A 12803-nucleotide genomic window follows, 5' to 3' on the forward strand; every position below is an offset into this window, starting at 1 on the left:
CGGAAAGGGGGATGGGATAAGGGGATTGGAGGTGGGGGCTGGAAAAAGGATAACATTTGAAATGGAAGTAAAGAAAATATCCAACTAAAAAACTAAAAAGACCCTGAGTTCCATCTTTTGTACCACAAAAGACAAAACCAAAGTCCACGTGAGCAAATGGGGTAGAGGAAAAGTTACTGGCAGTGGCAGAGATTCAAAGAAGTGCCTGTGAAAGAGGAGCAGACAGAATCCAGGAAGACGCCAGGAGGAGAGCAACTGTGGAAAACAGCCTCAGAGAAACAAGCCTGCACTAAGCCTCCTTGACCATCAGACCCAGGCTGCACCCACCCAAAGCAGCCTTGACCCCAGGCACCCCTGCAGAAGACCTGCTTATCACCCCTGCATCAGCAAGGTTGCATCCTTGTCAACCTTTTTAAAAAAAGATTTATTTATTACATATAAATACACTGCTGCTGTCTCCAGACACACCAGGAGAGGGCATCAGATCCCATGACAGATGGCTGTGAGTCGCCATGTGGTTGCTGGGAATTGAACTCAGGACTCGAAGAGCAGTCAGTGCTATTAACTGCTGAGTCATTTCTCCAGCCCCCATCAAAAAATTGTTGATATTTTTAAGTATTTACATTTCAAATGTTATTCTCTTGCTCTCCCCCCACCCCTCCTCTCCCCATTCCTTTCCCCACCTTCTCTCCACATGCGCATGGCTGGCCTCTATTCTTCTACTCCTCTCTCTCTGCCCCTACCACCCCCTTAACTCTCCCCCATGCCCTGAATAAACCATTCTGTACTATACCGTGGCTGGTCCCTCGGGGAAGGGATTCCCAACATGGATCCCCCAAAGACATCCCCCTTACCCCCAGGCCTTGCCACGCCTCCATGGAGCATATTCCCCTACTCATTTCATCTTCCTAACACCCTTTCTCCCCTCTCCCCTCTCTCTCCCCCCCTCCCCCTGCTTCTATGAAGATGTTCTCACTTCCACCTCATTGCCCTGGCATTCCCCTACACCGGGGAAACAAGCCTTCACAAGACCAGGGCTTCTCCTACTGGAGCCAGACAAGGCCATCCTCTGCTACATATGTGGCTGGAGCCATGGGTCCCTCCATGTGTGCTCACTGGTTGGTGGTTTAGTCCCTGGGAGCTCTGGGGAACCTGGATGGTTGATATTGCTCTCCCTGTGGGGTTGCAAACTCCTGTCAAACTTCTTTTTCCTGTTTTCAGATACAAGGTCTCTTTATGTAGCATTGGCTGTCCTGGAACTCACTATGTAGAACAGGCTGGCCTCAAAGAGGTTTGTTTGCTTCTGCCTTCCAAGTGCTGGGATTCAAGATGTGAGCCACCTGGACTAAAGAGATGGCTCAGCGGTTAAGAGCACTGACTGCTCTTCCAGAGTCCTGAGTTCAATTTCCAGCAACCACATGGCGACTCACAACCATCTGTCATGGGATCTGATGCCCTCTTCTGGTGTGTCTGGAGACAGTAACTGTGTACTCATATATATTAAATATTTAATTTTTAAAATTTAAATAAATAAGATGTGTACCATCAGACCTAGCTTGAAGTCCTGGTTGTTGCATTTTGCTTTGTTTAAATAATTGGGGGTGGGGTTTACTGAGACAGGGTTTCTCTGTGTAGCCCTGGCTGTCCTGAAAGTTGCTCTGTAAAACAGGCTGGCCTCAAACTCAGAGATCCACCTGCCCCTGCCTCCCCGGTATCCGGGATTAAAAGTATATACCATCATTGCCTGACTAATTAAATAACTTTATGTTATATGTACGGGTGTTCTGTCAGGAGAACAGGCTGCTGGATCACCTGGGAAAGAGTGGGACATCTGCTAAGATGTCCAACAGATATATATACTCAGTGTAGGGCATGCCACCACTGATGGAGAACCAAAGTAGCAGTGAGCAGCAGCACCCGAGACATCCTCCCTATTCCTAGGAGATATGTGTTTCCTGGGGACAGGGAGATGCAACCAGCTTCTGCATTCTGCTGACTCATTTCGGTGTGAACATTCCACAGTAAGCACACAGTACTTGCACAGGTAGGAGAAAGGTTCTGGGAAGAGACTACACTTCTTCAATTACTGTTTGCCACTCCCAGGAGACATTCCTACAGATGAACATTTAGAGACAAACACAGCTGTCACATGTCACAACAGCAAGACTAAAATAGAAACATATCAAGATTATCTCCTAATATTAAGGATATACTATGTGTCTTAGTCAGGGTTTCTATTTCTGCACAAACATTATGACCAAGAAGCAAGTTGGGGAGGAAAGGGTTTATTCAGCTTACACTTCCACATTGCTGTTCATCACCAAAGGAAGTCAGGACTGGAACCCAAGCAGGTCAGGAAGCAGGAGCTGATGCAGAGGCCATGGAGGGATGTTGCTTACTGGCTTGCTTCCCCTGGCTTGCTCAGCCTGTTTTCTTATAGAACCCAGGTCTACCAGCCCAGGGATGGCACCACCCACAATGGGCTGGGCCCTCCCCCCTTGATCACTAGTTGAGAAAATGCTTTACAGCTGGATCTCATGGAGGCATTTCCTCAAGGGAGGCTCCTTTCTCTGTGATAACTCCAGCTTGTGTCAAGTTGACACAAAACCAGCCAGTACACTGTGAAACATATTTTGCTAAATGTACTTTCAACTAATATGTGCAGACATGATGCCAAGTGAAATAAAAGAATGCAATGAACACACACACACACACACACACACACACACAAAACGTGTGCACTAATGTTTTACATTTATATTTAGGTAGGTATAAAAGCACATTTAATGTTGTTCCTTACCCTTTTCTCTGTTGTTCAATGTTCACAATGAATGAATTTATCTCAACTCTATGTAAAGATATGTATTTCATACCTTTAAGAAACCAAGGAACACCCTGCTAAGCACCAACAGAAAATAAACTCAAAACGAACATTCTTAAAGATGAGATCAATGTACACAGGCTGTCTGTGGCAGCTGTGGAGGAGGACAGAGCAGACACAATAAATCCCAAAGTGCATTGCATCACAAGTAAAGTAAGCAGGCTTGCTTTGAACACGAAAAAAAGTATTAAGTCGACTGTGAACTTTAAGATAGTTAAGTACACAAACTCAGAGTGAGGTGGTGCCCTAGCTGGCTCCAGAACACTGAACCAGCAACAAACTGAACTGGATCCCCTACTGCTGGCTGGGGCAAATAAAGGGTCACTTGTTTCTCCTTGCCCTGCTGGCAGCCATGAAGCTTGGGATATGATACTGGAATGACAGGCCAGAGGGGAAAAGGCAGAAGCCCTGTGGAAAACACCAGGAAAAGCACCTTTCTCCTCAAGGAAGCCTCGTCTGTCCCACAGACCTTCAGTTACCCAAAAAGAATGGCCTGAACAGAAGGCACAAGGCAGGGCTAGGAGGAGGGAACAGAGCTGTGCTCTTTGTAATAAAAGTCCCACCCCACACTAATGGGAAAAATCAGCCACCAAGGGAAACACAGAGTTGAGGACAGAGAGAAGCAGAACACGGGAAAACAGAGGAGTCCATTTGCATTAGTTAACATTAAATCATTCTTGTTAAATCAAATCTGCGTCTGTGGAAGTTGAACCTATTAACACTTAAAAAGGAGAGGTCAAATTTGCTTTGGTGGAACCTGTGGTGTGTAAGTGTGGACACTGCCTTTCTCATGTTGTAGGGCAGGTCACACCGTCAGTGCAGCCCAGACCAGGACTTTCAACAAGGAGGGCTGGAGCGCATTAATTATGTCCTGTAGTGAGCAATAGTGACCTGAATTACCAAACATAGGGAGGCACAAAATTATCCAAAAGGTGACAGCCATTAACATTTAAACCACATCTACGAACCTGGCAATCTACTAGAGAAGTTCGTGGCACTGCAAACCTGCAGCACCCATGAAAATGTATGTTACAAATGTGTACACACACAGAAACCCCACACTCTGTGAGAACGCAAACAGGACCAGCGGTGGCAGGTATGGAAGATCCTGGAACCCACTGAAAACGTACTGGTTGGACTTAGTACAAAGCCAGCATCGCTTTTATTTATTTCTATTTCACGTGTTGATACTGGTGGATCTGTTTATAAACACAGAAGGTGCCATGACACAAGGAAGAGACGGAGGACGTGAGCACCTGGCAGCCTGCACAGAAGCACTGACAGTGCGACAGATGCCTTACCTCAGTGCAGAGGTAGTGAACCCCAGCCTCAGTGCAGAGGTAGTGAACCCCAGCCTCAGTGCAGAGGTAGTGAACCCCAGCCTCAGTGCAGAGGTAGTGAACCCCAGCCTCAGTGCAGAGGTAGTGAACCCCAGCCTCAGTGCAGAGGTAGTTGAACCCCAGCCTCGCTGCAGTGGTAGTGAACCTCAGCCTCGCTGCAGTGGTAGTGAACCCCAGCCTCGCTGCAGTGGTAGTGAACCCCAGCCTCGCTGCAGTGGTAGTGAACCTCAGCCTCGCTGCAGTGGTAGTGAACCCCAGCCTCGCTGCAGTGGTAGTGAACCTCAGCCTCGCTGCAGTGGTAGTGAACGGTTGTTCATCGCCCTGAGCAGGCGGCCCTGCACTGCCATTCCAGCTGCTCTTTTCAGAGCACAGGGACTAAACTTGTTCTCTTCTTAAAAAAAAAAAAAAATCTCTGATAGGATAGCAAATCATTCTCACCCTTTAGTAGGTATAATTTTGCTTTTATTTTTGTTACTACAAAACAAAATGACTAAATAATCTATTAAAAGGTTCAGACAGGCTGGGTGGTGGTGGTGCACCCTTAATCCCACTTGTGAGTTTGAGGGCAGCCTGGTCTACAGAGTGAGTTCCAGAGCAACTGGGGCTATACAGAGAAACCCCGTCTAAAATAACACAAAACAAAACAAAAACAGTCTAGAGAGGAAAAAGTGAGAACTCCACTTAGATCCAATAAGGACAAATATTTTCAAGTAAAGATCGGACACGTTCATTCACCTCAGTGAATGCTACATAACCCACAGTGCCAGGGAATGCCGCCTCGGGCACCTAGTACGTTAAGTCACTTATGGAACCTGTTCCTACAGGATACTATGGATTGATTACAGGAAACAAAGACTCTCAACATTTTTCTACCATCATTTCCCTGCGTCTTCGTAGATTGACATTAGATCCTAGGGTTTAGAAGGTCAAACTGCTGTTTGAGTAACTGACTTGGGCTTCACTTAAGAAAAACTGTTAGCCAGGCAATGGCAGTGCAAACCTTTAATCCCAGCACTCAAGAAGCAGGGGCACGCAGACATCTGTGCGTTCTAAGCCAGCCTGGACTACAGAGCTAGTTCAGGGCAACCAAGGCTACACGGAAAAGCCCTGTCTTGAAAAAACAAAATAAAATTATTAAGTGCAGCTCGAGGGATGGCTCAGCGTTTAAGAGCACCCGTTGCTCTTACAGAGGACTGGGATTCAGTCCCGAGACCATGGTGGTCCACGAATGGCCGTGACTCAGTTCTATAAGATCCCTGTTCTGGCCCTCTAGACACTGTATCCACAAGTTACACAAGCATACATTCAGGCAAACATACATATACTAAAAGTTTTAAAGTCATATTTGCATATATAATTTGCATCTTTCTTACTTTAAGTGTGTCCACGGGGTCTGTGGTGAGGGAGAGAGTACTAGAGAGAAGGGGTGGAGAGAGAGATGCCATAGCTGGGTGAGAGGGACACCTGTGTATTGCTCCTACTCACCCTCTACCTTGTCTGTGGCAGGATTTCTTGTGTTGAGTGCTGCACATGCCTGACGTGCAAGCTTTTTGGGAACCTCTTATCTCGGCTCCCATCCCACCGTAGGCAGTGCTGGGATTACAGGTGCACACTGCTGCGTTAGCTTTTATCCTTTTGAGGCAGGTTCTGTCTAGTAGCCTTGGCTATCCTGAAACTTGTTATATAGATCGGGCTAGCCTCAAACTCCCAGAAATTCGACCGCCTCTGCCTCTGAGTGCTGGGGATGAGTGTGTGTGTGTTGCTCCCCTCAAGACCACATTAATTTTTCTTAAAGGGAGGGATACAATAACCCAAGACTAAAGGGTTGGGGACTGGCAAGATGGCTCAGTGGTTAAGAGCACTGACTGTTCTTCCAGAGGTCCTGAGTTCAATTCCCAGCAACCACATGGTGGCTCATAACTATCCATAAAGTGATCTGATGCTCTTTTTTGTTGTGTCTGAAGACAGCGACAGTGCGGTGATATACATAAAATAAATAAAAAGACTAAAGGGTGAATGAGACGACTTATTTTTTAAATGTTATGTAACTTATGGTACATAGAAACGACTGCACAGCAATTTAAATGTAGTGTAAATCTAATATTATAACTACAGTGAACACAATCCAATCTGTACTTTTGGCTACAACTATAAAAGGTAATCATAACCGTAGAGGTATGAAAATCAAACAGCTGTCCCAACAAATCCGACTTGTCTGGCAGTCGCACTTGGATTCCAGGTTACCCACAAACCCGGCAATAAGTCCTTTTTTTTTTTTCAGTCCTACTTTCTAGAAAGACCACCTCACCTCCCAACTTTTAAGCAACGGTTTTAAATTCCGCTGAAAGGCTGCTTTCAAAAACACTACTGCTTAACTCAAAAAGATACACGGCCAGCTCCGAACGCTTTTTAAGCCGCTGTCCCTAACGGGTAGGGGAGCTACAGTGTGAGCTCTCAGAGCCGACAGCCAATGTTTGAGGATTTTAGGTGCGATCCAACAAACGAACGAACGAACGAACGAAGGGGTGAATGAATGAATGAAACGACACTCAACTCCTCGAACTCCAGCATAACCGGCCGCCTCGTCCCGGACACCCCGGGTGCGGCGCCGCCACACAGGCCCCGGGACCCTCAGCCCGTCCCCGGCCCCACTCACTCTTCATCCTGAACGCAGTGTGACGCCGTCAGCCCCTGGACGGCCCCGGGACGAAAAGGAAAGAGGAGACTGTGGTACCGGCCTTCTCCTTTCCAAAGGTGGCTTCCGGCTCGAAGACCTTCGCGGTGGTCCCTGGCTGGGAACGTTAGGATCCGGGCGCCATATTGTATTCCTGTCGCCCTAGCAACCGCCAGACCCTTCGGAGGGAGGGGTTCCTCAGACAGCTGTACGCATGCGCAAAGTCCAGAGCTCTCAGCTCGTTCTCGCATGCGCAGTGCGGCCTGCCGCCTCGCTTTGGTCGCTAAGCAACCTCTCGCTGCTTTAAATTTAAGTATAATTTCTTCCCTTGTGAGTAGGCGACTTTGGCGGGACTGGCTCTTCCCAGCTCTCCTGAGAATGTAACGAGGTTGAACCTGATTCGAGAACAATTTCCTTGAGTTTTAACTGACTGTTAGCACTAGTTGGAGCCCGTTCTTGCGAACACCTACAATTGAGCATCAACGTAGCTTGACCTATAGCGACTGCTGTGTAATTTGTAAGTGTTACTGTTTAACTCAACAAACATTTAGTTTGCCACAAGCAGTGTTGCAGGGGTTGGAGTCATAATGACAAGCAGCCTAGACAAGGTCACTAAATTCTTCTTACTATAAAGTGGGTTGAAAAATTCTCACCCAAGGAGTCGCAGTGAAGATCAAATGAGATGTCCCTGGTGCTCCACCCAATTCCTGAGTGCTTTTGCCTGAGGCCTGACAGGCTCTGTCCCAGTGCAAGTGAAAGACCTCCGAAGGGAGACCCTCACTCAAATCTCAGGAGAGGCGCGCACCCAGCGAGGCACCGAGACCAGACTTGCTGCAATCGCATGAGGAAGTTTATTGAAAGTGAAAGAGTGAGATCTCAGGCCAACATGCTGGGGTCGAGACTCATACACCACGCAGGGGTAGAGGAGTTCGACCCCGGCCTGAACTTGTAACAGGTTTATAAAGGCAAAAATTACAAAGGAGGGGGAGGACAGGCGGAATGAGGAAATTCAAAGGGGAAGAATCATACATTTTTTATCAGTACACCCCCAGGCACACCTAGGGCGTTGGAACATTCCACAGAGGTCATCCGGACCTTCTGTGGTATTTTGGGAACTCAAATCTCAAGAAAGTGGGATTTCCTGGGTGGGATTTCCTGGGAGCGGCAGAGGAAATCCCTAGGGCAAGGAATCAGTGTCCTTTGACAACCTTTTACTCTTCATTCCCCCATTTTTCTTTTTGTAAAAAGCTCTAATCTTAGAGCGATCCCTCAGCTTCTTGTAATATCTGGTATTGTTGTCTTAGGACCATTACCTGTACTGCACTCACCCTTTCTTTTATAAAAGTCACCAGTCTATTGAGGATGCATGGCCCAAAGGTTAGGATTAGCATTAAAATGAGTAAAGGCCCGACTAAAGCAGAGACTAGGGTAGAGAACCAGGGTGACCGGTTAAACCAATTTTCATACCATCCTTGGTATGTTTCTCTTTCTTTTTTTCTGTTTTCTAGTCTTTCTCTAAGCTTTGCCATAGAATCTCTTATGACACCAGAATGATCTACATAAAAGCAACATTCTTCTTTTAGGGCAGCACAGAGCCCTCCTTCCTTTAGAAAAAGCAGATCTAATCCCCTCCTGTTCTGTAGCACTACCTCTGATAATGAAGTCAATGACTCTTCTAGTTTGGTTATGGACTGTTCTAATGCTCCCAGGTCCGCGTCCATAGCTGCTCTGAGTACATTATAGTAGTAAGGTTGTTGGATGAGGGCAGCTGCCCCTGTTCCAATTCCTGCTGCCACTCCAAGTCCTAACAAGACAGCTAAGGTCAAAGTAGCGGCGGTTTAAAACAACAAATGCACTATCAAGCAGATTGAACAGGCGGTCCTCAGTTCTCATAGGGAGATAGGAGGGTGTGGTCAAAAGGGGATACAAGTCCTCCTTTGGTGACAGAGTGAGACGAGGAGGACTCTCAGGCCTGGGTACAGGGTTATCAAGCACTGAATTGGGGCCTACGGGTCATGTGGGCGGACTCTCTATCTTTATCTTAATAACAAAAATGAATCTAGGGTCCCCTCTGCCAGTATAGACTCTCCATCCCCAACAGTTTCCTCTTACCCACTGACGATCTTGTTTTCCCTGTGGGGTGAAGCTGATATTTAGAGAGTTACAATAACTGTTTTTGCACGGTCCCTGAGGGCTACCGGAGCTTTCAGAGGCACACCCAGTCCTATAAGCCAGGTATTTGGATGGATCTCTTTCCCCTTTCTCTGGCTCCCCTGGCCTACGACCCTTTTTAACTATAATTAGATCCCAAGTGGAGGAAGGGTTCCAGTAGGCTTCTCCCGTGGTCTCACATCCCCATTTACTACAAAAATAGTCTGAGGCCTCTCTCTTCATTTCCCTGGTATGTCCCTGTCCGGGGCAGACATAGAAGTCTGCTGCCTGAAGGTTGGCTCGGTAAAACTGTCCTGAACACTCCAATGTGATCCCTATGCCATGAGGGACACACTGTTCTTATGGGGGTGGCTTTTCTAAATTGGTATAACTGGAAAGATCCCAGGCCATAGAGCCGGCTGCTAACTTACAGACATTGGGTGCAAGATCAGGCCACCAAGTCCAAGGGGGTGCACTGTGGTTGTTGACCACACAACGTCGCCCACTTCATTAAGCACTTCCCAGGTTAATTTTTGAGGGGCATGGGGGCTATTACCCAAGGTTGGGGCTACGACGAAGGTGCAGCTTAAGAGAATTGTCACCAGCAGCCACTGTACCCAAGCAGCAATCCTGTTGACCTTGACTGCCAAGGGGGTAGTCAACAGCACCAGGTAGGGTCCCTTCCACCGGGGCTCAGGCGTGCCAGCGCAATGTCATCTGACCAGGACTGAGTCTCCGACCTGGAACCCGTGGGGCACCGCGGTGGTTCCTGGAGCGTAGGCTTCTTTGATTCGACTCCAGATCTGTGTTTTAATAACTTCTAAGGCCTTTAAGTGGGCAAATAGAGCAGAGGAGGAGGGAGAGTTAGTGCCAGGATCCAATATCCCGCACGACTCCGTTAAGGGGGGCGGTCCCCCATGTAGGATTTCATAAGGGGTAAGGCCAAACAAAATGCCCCGGTGAGTTTCGGACTCTAAGAAGCGCAAAGGGGAGGAGGGTCACCCAGTCTTTACCGCCGGTCTCAATAGCTAATTTAGTAAGGGTCTCTTTTAGAGTTCTATTCATTCTTTCTACCTGTCCTGAGCTCTGGGGTCTGTAAGCACAATGTAATTTCCAATTAGTCCCCAATAAACAAGCTAATATCTAACTTACCTGGGCAACACAGATGGCCCATTGTCTGATCCAATTACCTTAGGGGTGCCAAACCTAGGGAAGATCTCTTCTGGAATCTTCTTAGCTATGACCGCTGCTGCCATTTCTCTCTTTGTAGGGAGGCTTTTACCCACCCAGAAAATGTATCTATAAAGACTAATAGATACTTATATATCTATATCTTCTTGGCTCAGTTCTGTAAAATCCACTTCTCAGTAAACCTCAGGTCTATCTTCTCTCCTCCCAGCCTTCTACATACATTTGCTTTCTAACATGGCACACAGTTATCTAGTCAAATCTGGCACAAAAGAATTTGACCTCAAGACAGTCTTTACAAGTTTGTCTACCTCTAGATGAGTCCATTGATGCATTTTCTTCAAGTCCAGTGCTGTACACCAGGTCCTGGATAGGGCAATGAGCTCAACAGGTTATAGGGGTTAAGTACTGTGAGGTGGAGTTCTGCCACCAATTTGTTTACCTCCCAGAGATCTTGAACTGTCCAGCAGTCGTTGGTTCCATGTTTCCGCACCAGTAGGAGAGGCATACCTCAGGATGATGGACACATACGAAGTTGTTGGAGTAACCGAATGATGAGTGTCTTGATCCCGTCTCATGCCTCCTTTGATATGGGGTACTAACGCACCACTAGCCTGGACTTTCAGCTCCATATGGGCAGGGGCTGGTTCTTAGCCTCTTTCATTCCTGCAGTCTCCGCCCAGGCCTGTGGATATACCTGCAGCCACCAGTCCGTCTGATCTGAGGAAGGCTGTTTAGAGTTGGTACTTGTCCTCCAACTGAATGGTTAGAACCTGCACAGGCTCCCCTTCTGGACCTCTAACCTGTGGTCCATCAGAGTGGAAGTGAATCTGTGCCCCATCTTAGTCAGGAGGTCTCTCCCCAACAGGGTGCAGGGACAGTCTGGCATTACAATGAATAAGTGGGATACCCGGCCCACTCCGAGATCCACAGATCTTCGGGTAGTCCATAAATATTTAAAACTTTGGAGCCACATGTCCGGGGCTTCTGTTGCTGGTGTCCCCTTTTTTTCTTGTTGGGGCAATTCTTGTCTCAGTGGCCTTCTTCTTTATAGTAAGCACATTGACCTTTGTCAAGAGGCTCCTTCCTAGTGCCAGACTTGATTCCTAACTCCCTGGCCCTTCACTACTGTGGCCAAAATCCTACAAATTCCTTTTTTGTCTACTACCCTCCGATCCTCTCTTTCCTCTGCCTTCTGCTTCTCTCTTTCTCGCTTCTCTTCCTCAGTCTCCTCCTTATGAAACACTTTCTCTGATTCCTTCACCAAATCCTGCAAGGGTTTTGGAACCCCTCTAGCCACTGTAACTTTCTCTTAATATCTGATGCTGACTGCTGTATAAAGGCCATAGCCACCTCTGCCTGCTGACCCTCAGAGGTTGGGTCAAAGTATAACCCCTGTAAGCTTCCATTAAACATTCAAGAAACACAGACAGCGGTTCAACAGGTCCCTGAAGAACCTCTCTTACCTTAGCCAAATTCGTGGGTCGCCTTGCGGTTCCCTTGAGACCTGCCACTAGAGCCCGGCGGTAGACCTTGAGACGCTCCTTACCTTCTGCAGAGTTGTAATCCTAGTCAGGGTGGATCAAGGGAAAAGCTGCATCTATAAGATTAGGGAGATTGGTGGGGGTCCCATCTGGTCCTGGAACATTTTTTCTAGCTTCCAGGAGGATCCTCTCCCTCTCTTCCGTAGTAAAGAGGACCTGCAAAAGCTGCTGGCAGTTGTCCCAAGTGGGCTGATGAGAAAACATCAGGGACTCAAGGAGTCCCTTCAGGCCCGAGGGGTCCTCTGAAAAAGAGGGGTGGTTATTTTTCCAGTTATACATATCGGCTGATGAAAACGGCCAATACTGTAGCAGGACTACTTCTCCCGGAGCTGGGGCGGGTCCATAAGCCTGTAATCGTAGGGCAATAGCAGAGCCAAGCCCCGCGCCATTTCCCCCTGTGTTTCGACCCCGGGGGCTTCGGGTCCCGGCCGCTGGTCCTGTTTCAGAGGCCGTCTGGGAGTCAGTGGGAGTTGGCGCCTGTGGGGGACTTGCATGAGAAGCCGGTTGAGGGTATGGGGGTGGAGGGTTGTCAAGGAGAAGAAAACCATTATCAATTTCAGGATAAATCTGCGTGGGGGCCGATGGAGCAGGTGCCGGCTTGTTCGAGGCCACGGCCACCGTTGCCGTTTCTGCCCCCGCTGTCCAGGGTCTCACCCAGGATGTTGGGTTTTGGACCAGGTCCTCCCACACGATGATGTATGGAACCTGATCGGGGTGTCCCCCTGAAGCCTGAAAAACAATTCGCTTAACAGAGGAGATAAGAGATAGATTAAAAGTTCCCTCCGAAGGCCACCCTACGCCAAAACTCGGCCATTCGGAGGAGCAGAAAGTTTGCCACGGTCCTTTCCTGACATCCAATGGTTCAAAGTCGGTGTTAGTGGGGTTGTCACAGTCTGGCCCATTTCTAGTTCTGACACACACACACACAAAACACTCACAGATACTACAAAACAGAGAGACAAAGTCAGTCGCCGACCTCGAGTCGACCCGAAATCCCGAAAAGAGCCAGATGGCCCAGAATTGGC

This window comes from Micromys minutus, assembly GCF_963924665.1.
Source record: "Micromys minutus genome assembly, chromosome: 1".
NCBI lineage: Eukaryota > Metazoa > Chordata > Mammalia > Rodentia > Muridae > Micromys > Micromys minutus.